The sequence below is a fragment of the Epinephelus moara genome, chromosome 3 (genome assembly GCF_006386435.1).
Source record: "Epinephelus moara isolate mb chromosome 3, YSFRI_EMoa_1.0, whole genome shotgun sequence".
Lineage (NCBI taxonomy): Eukaryota > Metazoa > Chordata > Actinopteri > Perciformes > Serranidae > Epinephelus > Epinephelus moara.
In genome coordinates, this window is record NC_065508.1 from 22,278,100 (window position 1) to 22,292,315 (window position 14,216).

Consider the following 14,216-nt stretch of genomic DNA (forward strand, 5'->3'; position numbering starts at 1 on the left):
CATTGTATGATCATTAAAGCTCCACTCTTGTCCTTCATTTCTGATTGATTCAAGTTTTTGTGGCAGTTTTTAAGGGCAAATGTTTCACCACTGACACAATATTTTTGGTGTCTCTGAAGTCCAACTGATTTACTAAAGATGTGTATTAAACCTTTATATTGTGGAGTGAATTATTTTGCGTGTTCATAATGTGTTCACAATGTCTTTTAACTGTACCGCAATCGAGGCTAAAGGGTAAGAGAGATCGTGCCTTTGCAGTAGCTGCTCCAAAACTTTAGAATAGCCTTCAACTGTCAATCAAATGCTTCCCCTCCATTGACACTTATAAGACAAATCTTAAGGCGAACATGTTTTCAATGGCCTTTGGTTGCTGTTAGTGGTTTTAATATTTGAGTATTTTATAATTTTTTCACGTATGTAATCATTCTTATTCTGTTTTATATTTGTGTACATGTTATATTGCTTTATATTTGTGTGTCATTCTTTGAATTTGTACATCACTTTGGTGAGCTGCACTTGTTTTTAAATGTGCTATAGATCAACTTGATTTGATTTGATAAGTATTAGGCTACAAACGTCCTTGCATATACAGTTTTAGGAAACAGTCAGATTGCTTTTATGAATAACCTGGTGTGGTCAGGTGTACAGGAACGTCTGTCAAGATGTGCAGCACTGAAATTTTTAAAAAGCCCACATGGTTACTGGGCTTTCCCACTACACACAATGAGCTCCGACAGAAGTGCAACTGACATTCAACAGTAACCGACCACTGGAGCGTTCGCGTATTGTCGGATGAACAGTCATGTTGTAAACTTCTTCCTAGACAAGGTGACATTTGGGTCAGAGTGAGAAGTCAGTGCTCTAATTGGTCCGCTGTGCTGATGAGGGAAAAATAATACATTTACTGTGTGTACAGTGGTGTAAGTGCACTACGTGGTGATTGCATTTTCTTTGAATAACGGCCACAGGAAGAGTAGTGCCAGTTGGAATTCCAATAAACATAACAGTGAGCATGACATAACCTCTTAAGATGTCGTAATCACACACTGTATAAGTGGAAATTATAATTTGTCCGCACACATGTCACTCCATTGTTCAATAAAACAGAAAGGAGAAATGAGAGTTTCAGTGGAGAGTAACTCTGCATCTTAAACTCCCATGAAGCTGTCACATGAGGGCAGATATAATCAAATATCGTCGACATATCGTCTCAAAAGTTGGAAGCATTCTGAATAACCATTTGCAAACTCCATAATTCTAACCAAAATAATCTCACACACTAAAAACCACTGGGCCAGTAAAACACCAACACAATACTGGGTTCATTTACCCAGTACCTAAGACAGTGGGTTGTTTTGACCCAATTTGATTGTTATTTTTTCTTCACATGGCTGTTATGGTTGCAAACTTTTGTAATCAACTCCCTTTTAAAACTCAAATGTCAGTGTCAGGCAGCAACCTCCAGGGCTGAAAAATGAAGCCAACATTGTGGTGCCAAAAACTTAACAGGCACTTAAGGCTGGCTCCAGAAGCCGGTCAATCCTCATAGACAGCCATGTTAAAATGTTTAACTTTACAGCAGAAATAAACATGTTTACAGTTTGGTTTTGGTCTCTATACCTAATTTCTACTCACCTGTTTACATTTTTAAGACTTTAAGTTTTCGCATAATCAATGGCAGGCTACTTTGAGGGACAGGCCGTCTGCTGATAGTGCCCTCAGCTTCTCAGACAGATCCACCTCCCGCACATTTACAGCCTCCACCTCTCACCCAAATATGGTCACTTCTGCCTCCAAAATCCAAGATGTTGATGGCCAAAATGCCAAGCTTGAGATTTCAAAACAGGAGACCACAAACCAATGGGTGACATCACTTGAGCAACATCCATTATTTTTGCAGTCTATGGTCAGTATTTATTTTTTTTTTTACAGATTGTTTACTAATATGGAAATGTGGATCTGGGAAGAAAAAATGAACTTCAGGCACTCATGCGTGGAGCAGGAACAAATGCATTTGAATTAAGTTTTTATCCAAAAAACATGGCTGCTTCCATTAAAACATCAACCGGTTTCAACTCTGAGGTCTTCGTCAAGGTGCAAAAGGGTCGACAGGAGTCAAGCAACACATTTTAAAAGCTTGGTAAGGGATGTCACCCATCCTGATTACTAAGTGAATACAGGTGGGTGATAACAATGGATTACAATGAGAGGCCTTTTTGTTTTTTTCTCCTTTGCTGAACACTTGTGGAGGCGTGTCAACCTCAAAATGGCTGTGTTTTTTTGGTTTTTTAATAAAGGATTTTTAACTTAATTCAAGTGCATTTGTTCCTGCTCCACGCACGAGTGCCTGAAGTTCATTTTTTCTTCCCATGTGCTGACCTTTTTCTTCAAGAGCGCCTGTGTTTTTTTCTTGAGTCTCATATGATAAATAATGTCCTCGAGCACACTACTTCCTTGTTCTCCATGGAAATGTGTATCCTTTGCATGCCCATCATTTCGTACAGATAACAAGACATTTGTGACACGTTTAAGGTCAGACTTGAGCTTGTTGTATCTAACATCAGTCAAAATAAGTGAATTTTGGTTTGAATAGATAAATGCCCCAAAAAATCCACTATCACAGGATGAAAACAATCCATTTGTACTTGGTAAATTTAACCCAGTATTGACCCAGACCGGTGATTTTTAGTATGCAGTGACATGACATGTTGAAAAAATATTATACTGTGACACACTGATTCCAAAATAATTCACAGATGCACAAACCCTTTATAATTATCTACTGACAGTTGAATAATGCCATCCTGTATGACACTAAAAAAAAAGGGTTTGCAGCATCCTTGTTAATGTGCTGAGCAATAGGCCAAAAGCTGCTGGAGAATAACTACTAAGACTCGGAGCCCACAGCAAACACTGACTCCACATTGGGGAGAATGTTATTTAAGAGGATCCTACCTATCAGTACAAGTCGGGGCAAATGATTTGCTGTCGCGACATCAGTCTGAGCCCGAGGTGCTGATCAATCTCAATCTCCTGGTTGTCTGCTGCATTGTGCACTGCACACATTTAGGAGATGTTTACACAAAAGACAACAGCAGTGGTTTAAACACTCCCTGGAGGAGGCTGAAAAGAGCTGATTATTGTAATTGCAGCACTAAAATTTACATGAATTATTTTTCACCAGCATAGCAGACCAATTAGAGCGCTAATTTTTCATTCTGACCCAAATGTCACCTTGTCTGGTCTTGTCTGCAAACAATGAAGTTGGTCATATTTACTTGTAAATCATTTTTCACAAAAACATCTTCATCACAACAAGCTGTTCTGGGCACAGCGGTCAAGGGAGAATGAAGCAGTGACGTTGGATGAATCCTAAGATTGGACATGTTTGTCTGTGGCATTCCTGGTGGTTACAGAATAAATCTAGGCAGAAACTCATCTGGTTCGGTTAAGACAAGAGGAACGCAATGGAACTGACTCAGTTCTGACAATGTCAGTGGTTTCTGTACTCATCTGAGCCACCACTGCCCTCAACTTCATAACAACCAATGGCAGAGAATAGCTCAGCAGCCAAATGAAAATGTTGGCATTGTACGCTTCTGCAAACCACGGATACATTTATACATTTCCTATCATATCAATGTTCCTAAAGTGATGTAGTTCTGATTACATGCATATGAGCTGACTTTGCTATCGGAAGTTTGAGGAGATAACGGATGGCGTGACATCTACAGCTGCCAAGCTGCAGACCACTGCTTGAGACCAGTAAAAAACAAAACAGGTGTTTTTTGGTAAGACATCGGAAGCATTTCCAGTTATTATTTTGCCACCAAAACTGGCTATTTCAAGCCCAAACATGATCTTTTCCTAACCACAATCAAGCAGATTTTCAGCTTAAACCTAACCACACGTTAACCACAGCGTCGTTGAAATGTAAAAGACATAAGGTTTCAGCATATCCACTACATACCAACAAACAAATGTTACATATCCGTGGTTTGCAGAAACTTATGATGTCAACATTTATTCTGGTGATTGGGTTGCAGCAAGCTAAGATATAGAAAGCCTTAAATGACTCCAGAGACTTTGTTCTTCTTTCAAAGTTTGGATATAAACCAGCCGAGTTTTTAACTAATTACAATAATACGGTTTAAATCCTACTGAAGAGGGTGACAATCCCCTGTAGCATTACACATTATGTTGTCGTTTGATGTCAAATATTGCTAAGCATTCACACCTCAGTGACTTTTAAGTGGGATGACTTTTCATGAACTACAGACATCTGTGTTGATAGTGGCACCAGAGTAAGACAAGCTTGCTCTGAATGGCTGGGACAGGTCCAATCCTGCATGCAGATGAGGGTTCCTGGGCCATCTGTGTTCTGCCTGAAAGGAGCCAAAACATCTCCAGCTAATTGTTCGACTATCCCATTGTGTGCACAGAGCTATACTGACTTTGCCAAGACAGGAATCTTAAATTATCCCCAGCATGATCAGCTAGTCTATATCACAGAAAGCAGAGTTTATCGAGTGTTGTAATTCTGAACCAAGATGCACTGAAGAAATTTGAACAGAAAGGTGTGAGGCAGAGCAAGAAAAGCTGAGATGTTGTTGGTTTAGCACGAGTACAGAGTTCAGTGAATAAGTAGAAGGTGGGCGTGCTGAGGGGGCATTGCTGACAAGTGCAGTTTGATTTTGCTGAAAGCCAGAGGGGACATTGGCTCTTATTCCTGATGAACTGCAGCCTGCGAATGACTGTGTGAGTTTTATTCTGTCATATACTCCACTGCAGACACTAAAGCATACAGCCAAATGCTAATAACTTCAAAGTTAATAAGAGCAAGCTTTTTAAGGAGCAGCGTGTAAAATTTATGGGGAGTTAGTGAAATCTAGCAGTGAGGATTGCAGATTGCAACCAGCTGAAACTTTCCCCAGTAAGATCTCCCTCAGTGTTCATTTTTTGGGAGGTTTTTACCAGGTACCGAATTATCCACAGAGGTCTCTTCTTCTCTAAAACAAATGGGATCATTGCTTGAAACTGGTAAAAACACTGCATATAGCAGTTTCATGTTAAAAAAATCAGTGTTTTTCTGATGCTACTTGTCGCAGGGTGGCTTTTAACTATAGGGGTGGACGTGAGAGCACGTATGGCCTTATCTAGAGCCATTGTTTGGTTTGTCTGTTCTGGGCTACTGTAAAAACATAGCAGTGCAACATAGCCATCTCCTTGGAAGAGGACCCGCTGCTTCCTATGTAGATATAAACGGTTCATTCTGAGGTAACAAAAACACATTCCTTTTTTTCCAGGTGATTATACACTATCATGGCCTGTCATGTCAAACTATGACAAGCTGGGTACCCCTCTGCATCAATTTAGGATGCTCAGGGACAACGTGTCAATTTACACTCGCCATGTGCATCATCTCTTTTCAAAAAAACAGCTTCTGTTTTCACAGGAAATTCACAGTTTCTGCTCGTTAAATGCATATAGTCTTTTTTAAAAAATATACCTAGGACATAGGTAAAAACTAGGGCACCCAGTAGCTCAATGGGTACAGCAGGCACCCGTGTACAAAAGCACTGTCCTTGCCACAGCAGCCACAGGCTCTATTCCAGCCTTCAGCCCCCTGCTGCATGTCTTCCCCTCTCTCTCTCCCCCTCTCACACTTGGTCTGTCCTATTTAATGAATATATAAAAAGCCCCCCCAAATAATCTTTAAATTAAAAATAAAAGACAAGTACAAACTATTGTTTTTAGGCGTACTTCCTTGGTTATAGGCAACATTGCATGTGGTTAGGTTTAGAAAAAAAACAAATAGATATGTGACATGTGACATAAGTCACTAGCATAGCATGCTAAACATACTAGCACACTTCATCATCATTAAAACAACTCTATTGACTATTGGTTTCACACTGGACAGCAGGCTCCAGTTTGAAAGTCAGGAGTTTATTTGACCCTTTCACCTCAACTCCCGGCTGCACAGTGCAGACTCTTTTTCTTTATACTGCAGCAGTTGCATGGAGTATCAAAAAATGCTGCTACCCGGGTTGTCTCACCGCTAAAGGTTGCCTCTGTGTGGTGTGTCTTTGTATTTGAGGAGTTGGGAGTGACCAGGTTGTCCATTTTTGCGAATATATTCCTCTAAATCCTACACACAGGACCTTTAAACCAGTGAAAGGCTAAAAAAATCTGGAAGGGAGGAAAATATGTAAGGCTGAGTCCTGGCATCTGTTTGGAAGAAGGCTGGGTGCTTGCCTGGCTCTGCTCAGGCATTTGGCACTGCAAGGGTATCAGAGTTGAGGTCTGAAGGAATCTGCATGCACTGAGTTGACCTGTATTGTTTTATTTAGATTGATATGCTAGAGTTCCGCCAGCAAAACCTAAAGCCCCTGATGGCATTTGCTTTGCAGAGCTAGTTTCAAAGCAATCATCCACTTGCTTCCCAATAACGTTTGATGTCTGAAATTCTCCTCTGTTTGAATCTGGAAAGTATGATGCAAACAGTGCAGCCTGGCAGGCTCAGCAGAAAATGATCAAGTGATACTGACAAGAGTTGCTTTTGTAGCGCTGCACACTGACATCCAGGATAAGAGGATGCAGGAAAAGATAAGGGGGGCCAAACCAACCAGTGGCCTCACGCGGAGGGCTTCGGAGGGAGCCCCAGTAAACAGTTGTTCCTGTATCCCTCTCTGCAGCCCCCACCTCCCCTCCTCATTCTTTGGGATGTGTTTGATATGCTGGTCATGTCTGTGGGATCCTGTGTGTTTTTCCATCGTGCAGAATGGCTCGGTGGACCTGGACCTATCTCTCGCGTTGTTCTGCAATGTGGCCCGGAGCCACTGAGTCACTGCCCTGGCCTTCCTTCCTGTCTCAGCTAGGGCAGAGCCTCCAGTGCAGGATGGGAGATAACCTGCTAATCGCTGGGCGAAGCGCCTGCAGAACGATAAGGGCCGACTCTTTCTGCATTCTAACATGCGGCTGCTAAGAAAGTTTAAATGTCCCAGTGACACGTGTCTATCAGCTGTGTGTCTATCAGCTGGGCTTCTTGTAAGCACGTCTCCACCTCTTTAAACTCGTGAAGTTCACAAGAACATACAGTGTCTTCAGCAATGATATTTCTCATGTTCTTACTGCAACCAAGCTAATCAAGTAATCAAGTTGTTATTTTAAACTAATAAGGTTTGATGTAGTGCTTTAGCTGACTCTTCTCAGAGCAGTAAGGGGGTTAGGAAAGATTTTAACTTGTTTAACTTGTATATGGATGACATTTCCAGTCAGTTTAATGTCAGAAAAACTGGTTGTGTTTTTTGTTGTCTTATCATTTTCTGAACACAGATGACTTGACTATTCTTTCATCCATTCATTTATTCATTCTTATATAAGTGTCATGCCTTCTTTGGCCCATCCCACATGTGATTATAAGGCATAGCCTTGTGGGAGACCTATGTTGGGCCATGTCTCAAGCTAGTTTGCTGTCTCTGTTAAGAAGTTGTTCGGCATTCGCTCACTCTACAGCAGGAAACGGCACTTCACTGTACTTATGTACTTGATCCAACAGTTGGGAACCACTGCATTACTACATGTATAGAAGTACGAGTATTATCCAAGTAAAATGTTTCAGTATTTGTACTTGTGATGAAGGAACATACTCATCTGAGTAGCTATATTTAAGCTCATACTCTTGTGGTCACAAATGATCTGAAGCGCAATCTTGAGGCTGTTCTGTAAATAGTTTATCCAGTGAATAAAAATACAGAAACTTCTGATCAACCCAGGCTTGAAATAACTTGTAACTTCTAGTTAGGCCCCACCCATATCTGGTTTATGTCCCACCCACTTCCTATTTAAGCCACACCCACTTCAAGTACATATACAGACACAGATAATTAAATTGGTTTAACAGATGCAGTTTAACAGTGGTGCACTAACTCATCCCTACAGTACACTATACAATATGCAATAAATAAACATGCACAAATGAAGTACACTATAATACTAGAACTGGTAGTAATAATAAAATATTACATAAATATACAGCGCATTGGGCAGTTCTTCTTCTGGGTTAACACACTGTCCTCTTTCAATAGCAAGGGTAAAATACCAGATCTCAGCTGAGCACACAGAGATCTTTGCTTTTTAGACAAATTATGTCCAACATTATTCTCCGTGTTCAGCTTTTAATTGTTGTTATAAATAATCCCCCCTGAAAGCTGCACCCTGAGTCTGTCTGTGTACAATTTAGGAATGCATAATTGATAGTGATGAAGTTTTCATCTGATTACTGTTGTCTTTATGTATGTAAATATCTATTTTATTCTCTATCTTTTAGCTTTTCCTTCTGTGAACTGTGACTCTGAAAAGAAATGCAGATTGAAGTAAATGAACAAAATTCTAAGCAATTAAAGCAATCAAGGATTTTTTTACGCACAGTAATCACACAACAGTTTGTGACTCTGCCATTGTTGTCTCGATCAGAGCGGTTTATGTCCACTTAAGTATGCACATTTCCTCTTCCTGGACCAAGAAGCAAGTATCTCAGTTTCCCCAAGTACACTATGTACGTCAAAGATCCGGATGGAGAGAATGAGCAGGCTTCGATGTTTGGCTCAGCTAAGGACAAAACAACCAGTTGTACATCTGTGTTGTGCAAACGTTGTTTTTAGAGGAGATGAGAAGTTTTAATGGAAAACATTTCGACATCACACATCCTTTGCAAGGAAATGTAGAGCTTTAACTGTGAAGTATCTTTTTAATCACACCACGATTCCCTGAGGTTTATTGCTGACTGTAAAGCTCTGGCTCACTGAGAGTTATAATCTCAGAACGGCCTGCTCTGGCCTCCCGTAGGCTCTGTCAATGATACACTATAATATAAATGGCAATTCCTGACTGCTCCTATACTACCTGTGTGTCTTTATAACGCAGAAAAGTGTTGGACAATACTTTAGGTTCTCAAGACGCTCCTGATTGAATAAAGTTTACATTAATAAACAGACTGAAATTACCGCCTCAACTTGGAGTTACATCCCCCTTTTACACTGCCTCTTCAAGGTGGGGAATTCACGCTGTTATGCCACCTCGCTGTTCTGTATAAACGGTTCCATTGCGGAATTAGGGGACAGAGTTGTCTTGCCTTTAAGCCAGCATTGGAGGTAGTAACCGCATCAAAGCGATGTCTGTGTGGACAAGACAGCCGGCAGGACGAGATCATGGGGGGCATGGGTGTGACTTTATATGTTGTTTAAAAAGTAGCTGATAGCAGTTAGCAGCTATCTCAAAGAAGAAAAACAGTGGCCAAAAATATCCAGAAACTGGGAAAGCCATGAGGTGCAGGAGCTTCTTACCCACTGGGCAGAGGACGAGGTCAGCCGCCATATAACTGGAACTGCAAACCATTGTTATTGCTTTGTTATGCCATTGTTATAGTTTATATTAAGTGCTGTTGACACATATGTTACATTTTATACTCAAGGTCCATGCTGTGCGATGCTGTTCTAAATCATACATTGGGGGCGCCATAATGCAGCCATCATTTGGTTCTGTGTAAAAATGCAAAGGCGGCATGTAAAAGGGACTTCATAGCAGCCCTATAGCACGATCTCTGAAAAGGGCTACAGTTGACATACATGTCTGTCCAGCTTCATATGTAGCCATGACAGTTGACAATGCTTCAACTATGGATGTTGCTGCAACGAGGCTACAAACCTTAAAACGTAGATTCTCACACAGATCTTCAACCCGGCAGAACAGAAGATCAATGCAGTCAGCACAGTTTCATGATTAGTGTCATCAACTGCGATATGGCGTTGAATAATGACCGGAAAAGAGTTTTTGCAGAACGTTATGATGTCACAGGGACGTTAACCTTTGACCTTTTGGATATAAAATGTCACTACTTTGTTATTTTATCCTATTTGTAACATTTTGTCATGATTAGTGTATGACTTCTTGAGTTATGGCAAGGTCACAGTGACCTTGACCACCAAACTCTTCTTAGTTCACCATTAAGTACAGGTGGATGCCAGTTTAGAGTAAATTCCCTCCAGACGTTTTTGAGATAATGCGTTCACGAGAATGGGACGGATTGGACGGACAACCTGAAATAAATAAAGCCTCCGACTACAGCTGTTGTCAGCATAGAGGTATAAAAAGTAAATAAAGGATCATATTCTTTGGTTTAGTTAGTAATTCATTATGTTAAATCCAACAGTATACCGAGTTATCTATTAATTTATTATTTCTCTATTCAACTGAATGTACCCAATCCTCTGCAACTGTTCTGTTCTTGGAAGAGAAATAAACTTGCTCCATTTGTATTTGAAGCATGTCGTCACTTCATACAATTATTAGAAATGGTTGACTCAGTGATCAGTCAATGGAGCATCTAACTGGACTTATTTCACACAGGCCAGTGAGCAGAAGGGACTGGGGCAGATCTTACTCCAATCATTCATAAGAGGTCAAACTCATGGCCTTCACACAGGCCAACTTTAATAGACTGATGCCTTAATGATGCCAGAACACAAGGGCATAGGTTTCAACACTGGGGGTTTTGGGGGGGGTCCTCTGCCCGAAAGTTTTAAGCATCAAACACTTAATTTCCTGGATTCTGGTGAAATTTTATGCACCAATGTTTGGCTTTTCTTCATAAACTGATGGTGTAAATGTCAGAATTGGGGGCGACAAATGAACATGTTCTGAATATTAAGTGGGATGTCCCCTCTGTGTCCTCCTAGAAATCTACACCAATGCCAGAATATTTTAATGTGCCCAAGAGAGAACTAAAGGGACATTCAACAAGACAGTCCATGTTAAAAGGGAGCTGTTATCATCTACACATGATGTCTGGTGGCACCGGACCACCCCACTGCTGCCCTCCTCACATTGTTGTTGGAGCCGGAGCCGTCGAGGCTTTGGTCGGTCTTGAGGTGTGGGCTCTGCCACTCTGACCTTTTCTTATCCGCTCTGACCTCCCGACCTCCTGGCTGTCTGTGCCTGACAGTGGCTTCTCCTATACCCCCACCCCCCCCTTCCTGCCACACACTCAACAGAGTGTCTGGAGGCAGAGCAGCTGAGGATTTGAATAGATCTGGGATGATGTCTCCGCTCCTTGGAAGTCTGATCTGGGGGCTATACTGTACAGCGCAGCAGCAGGAGGCAGAGAGACAGCAGTGACTAAATATAGTGTTCAGGGGCCGAGACGGCGTCTTTTATCTGCTCATTTAATTATTAATTCGACAGCTCCATCCAAGCTGGACTCCTCGGTCGTGGGTCATCAGTCGATCTGTCTGGGAGGTAAAAATCAGCCCCGACTCCACTGTCTGCCTCGATTTCATCATGTTGATCTCCTTTGAAACATTTTCCTCTGACTGCATTCTTAATGCAACTGAAACACTTTCATCAAGCTCTGCCTAATTGGAGAAATTTGAGCTGCAATGTGGCGGACTTGTAGCGAGACCAGATCTGTGTGGTAATGCAGTTCATATTTATAGACTGCACGGGTCTTTGTAATTACCCCATTGCCATGGCTGTGTCTGTGAATCAGCTTTCTCCAGCCCAGCGGCCGGTAAGCCTCTGAAACAGGAATGCTAAATACATAGGACCAGAATGTGCATATGCTATTATAGGGCAAACCTCAGATTTGGCTGCATTTCCATTGTAGTCCACATTTGTCCTCCCTGCTCCAGACTAAGTCATTTGCATAACAATGATAAAAAGGCTTGATTGATCTGCTATGCAGAAAAAGAAAACCCTGCTACAAACAGGAATAATAATTAGCATTGTTTAAAGGGCGTGTCCATCTGCATTCTTTTCCATGTTTTTCAAATGGAAACTCCCACTCAACCGTTATCAAAATCGTAGGTTACAGCGCTGATCCCCCTACTTACAACCGTCTCCACATGCTGTTCTGACAGTGCACGGCATGCGAGAAGTGTTTGAAGATTTGAGCTTGGAGGTGGTATTAAAGATGGTGCTATTAAACCCTCATTTAACCAGGTAGAGACACATTGGGACTCATTTCCTAATATGTGTGTAGAAATGTTCTTACTCGGCATATAAAATAAGTGCAAAGGCAAAATCACCATTAGATTCATGACACATGTGCACCTGCTGATATTGTTCTTACCACTGTGTGCATGCTGGTGAATTAGAATCATTCTAAACTGACAGGCATTTGCCTGCTATTTGCAATCAGCATTCTGCCGCGTCCCCATTTCCCTTTTTAAGGAAACAGGTTTGCCCAGAGATGTAACATGGAGAAAGTTTCTTTTTTGTTTTTTTTTACACACATATTAAGGCTCTGACATCAGTGTTGGTCAGTGAGCACCTGTGAATGCAACAGCAGTTGGGTATACAGCTGATTTCTTTTCAGAAATGTTTAAACGTCAGTTTCTGATACGCGCTCTCTCCAGATTATCAGGAAGTGCCCCAGGCTTTGAAGCCATTTTCGTAGTGGCCAAACAGTGGTACTACACTTTCCAGGGTCTGTCATGTGATGCCACTGAGCTCAAAAAGACTTTTTCCCATAGACTTTGGGAAAGAAACGTCTGTAAATCAGTGGATACATTTTTTTGAGTGTCACAACCCCCATGAAATGACTCGTATCAGGATCTGATCGATTCTGTAATAACTCTGGTGAAAACTCAGAATCAAATGCAGAACACACAGGAGGTAGAGTAGGGTTTAAAAGAAAAAGCACGGTCTTTAGTTCAGTTCAAAAAGTTAAGAGTCCAAAAAAATGCCAACAAAACAAACAGGCAGACAGGAAGTAGGGAAAAAATCCTTAAATCCAAAACAGATAAAGTTAAAAAAAAAATCCAGGGAATCAAACACAGTGATTGCTAGAAAGCTATAACGCAAAGGAACAAAGACAATCTGGCAGAGGCATGAGGAGCTGGTCAGTATATATACACAGGGATGGCTAAGAGGAGAATCAGGGGCAGGTGAGTAAGTGGCAGCAGGTGTTGATGAAAGATGGGAAAACACAGGAAACTGCAATGACAGAAGAGGTTAGTACTTCAAAATAAAACAGGAAATATCATAACAAAATCCAGAATGTTACACATTCAGACAGTCTAGAAGAGCTGCACAATTAAATCATTTAAACCCCATCCAAGTTAAACCAGAGGTTATTCATACCTATTAATAGGCTACCAATTAACCAGTTGGCTACAAATGAACATATGCACAATTTCTATAAAATAAAAAGTGGGACACTCTGTTTTCATAGATTATTGTTTTCATTTATGATTGGTGGGGATTAAAGGGTGTCAGTTTTATAGTTATTCAATACATTTGACCAATGCATTAGTATATTAATGATTTTGAATATTGCCTCTTTAAATGAATACTGTTTTAATACATTATGCATTTAGTTAAAGGTGTGTGTTTCTATTTTCTAAGACAGCTGGATCTTCATTATTTGTGCATAGGTAAGGTCTGAGGCAGCTTGAACAAATTCAGGTAAGAAAATGTTGATGCATCTGAGATTTCTAGTGAAACGTTTGTACGCACAGTTTAGAAGCACAGATATGTGCATACACAGTGTTTGTGAATGAGGCTTATTGAGATTCAACATGATGCTGCATTTGCACCTAAAAAATGAATAGATCCGCAGTCAGTTAGATGCAAGTCGGCACGCTCCCAGTGTGGAGAAGCAGACAGCAGTATCGGGCGCAGAAGGACGCCACATTAGCTCAGTTCCAAAAGTCACACAGTAACACAAACTAACCATCCAGAGGTAGTGGTGACGAGAAACTTTGTTCTGCTACGTAAAATGACTGTTTCTGTCAAAAGAAGTCTGGTGGCGGTGGACAGGAGCAGCAGCAAAATGTATTTTAGCTTCCTAATAAAAGGACCACCTCATAAAATAAACATCAGATAGGTGTACACTACATTAAGATTATTTTACCACTTTACCGGAACTGATCTCTTCAAAGCCACCAGACTCCATTGACAGAAACAGTAGTTTTATCTGGCAGCACATAGGGATTGTTGTGTGCCTTTTAAAACCAAATTAACATGGCGTCCATGGGAGAATGTGGGTTTTTATGTAACATCGAGCAGAAACCTTTGTCACATTATATGGGTAAAAGTTTGTAGAACTTATGGCTAAAACATAAATAGTTTGACCAAAAGTTTACTTTTCTGGTTTGAATACATTAGGAACACTACTGGGAAGCTACATGATACAAAAACCTAACAAAAAAAAT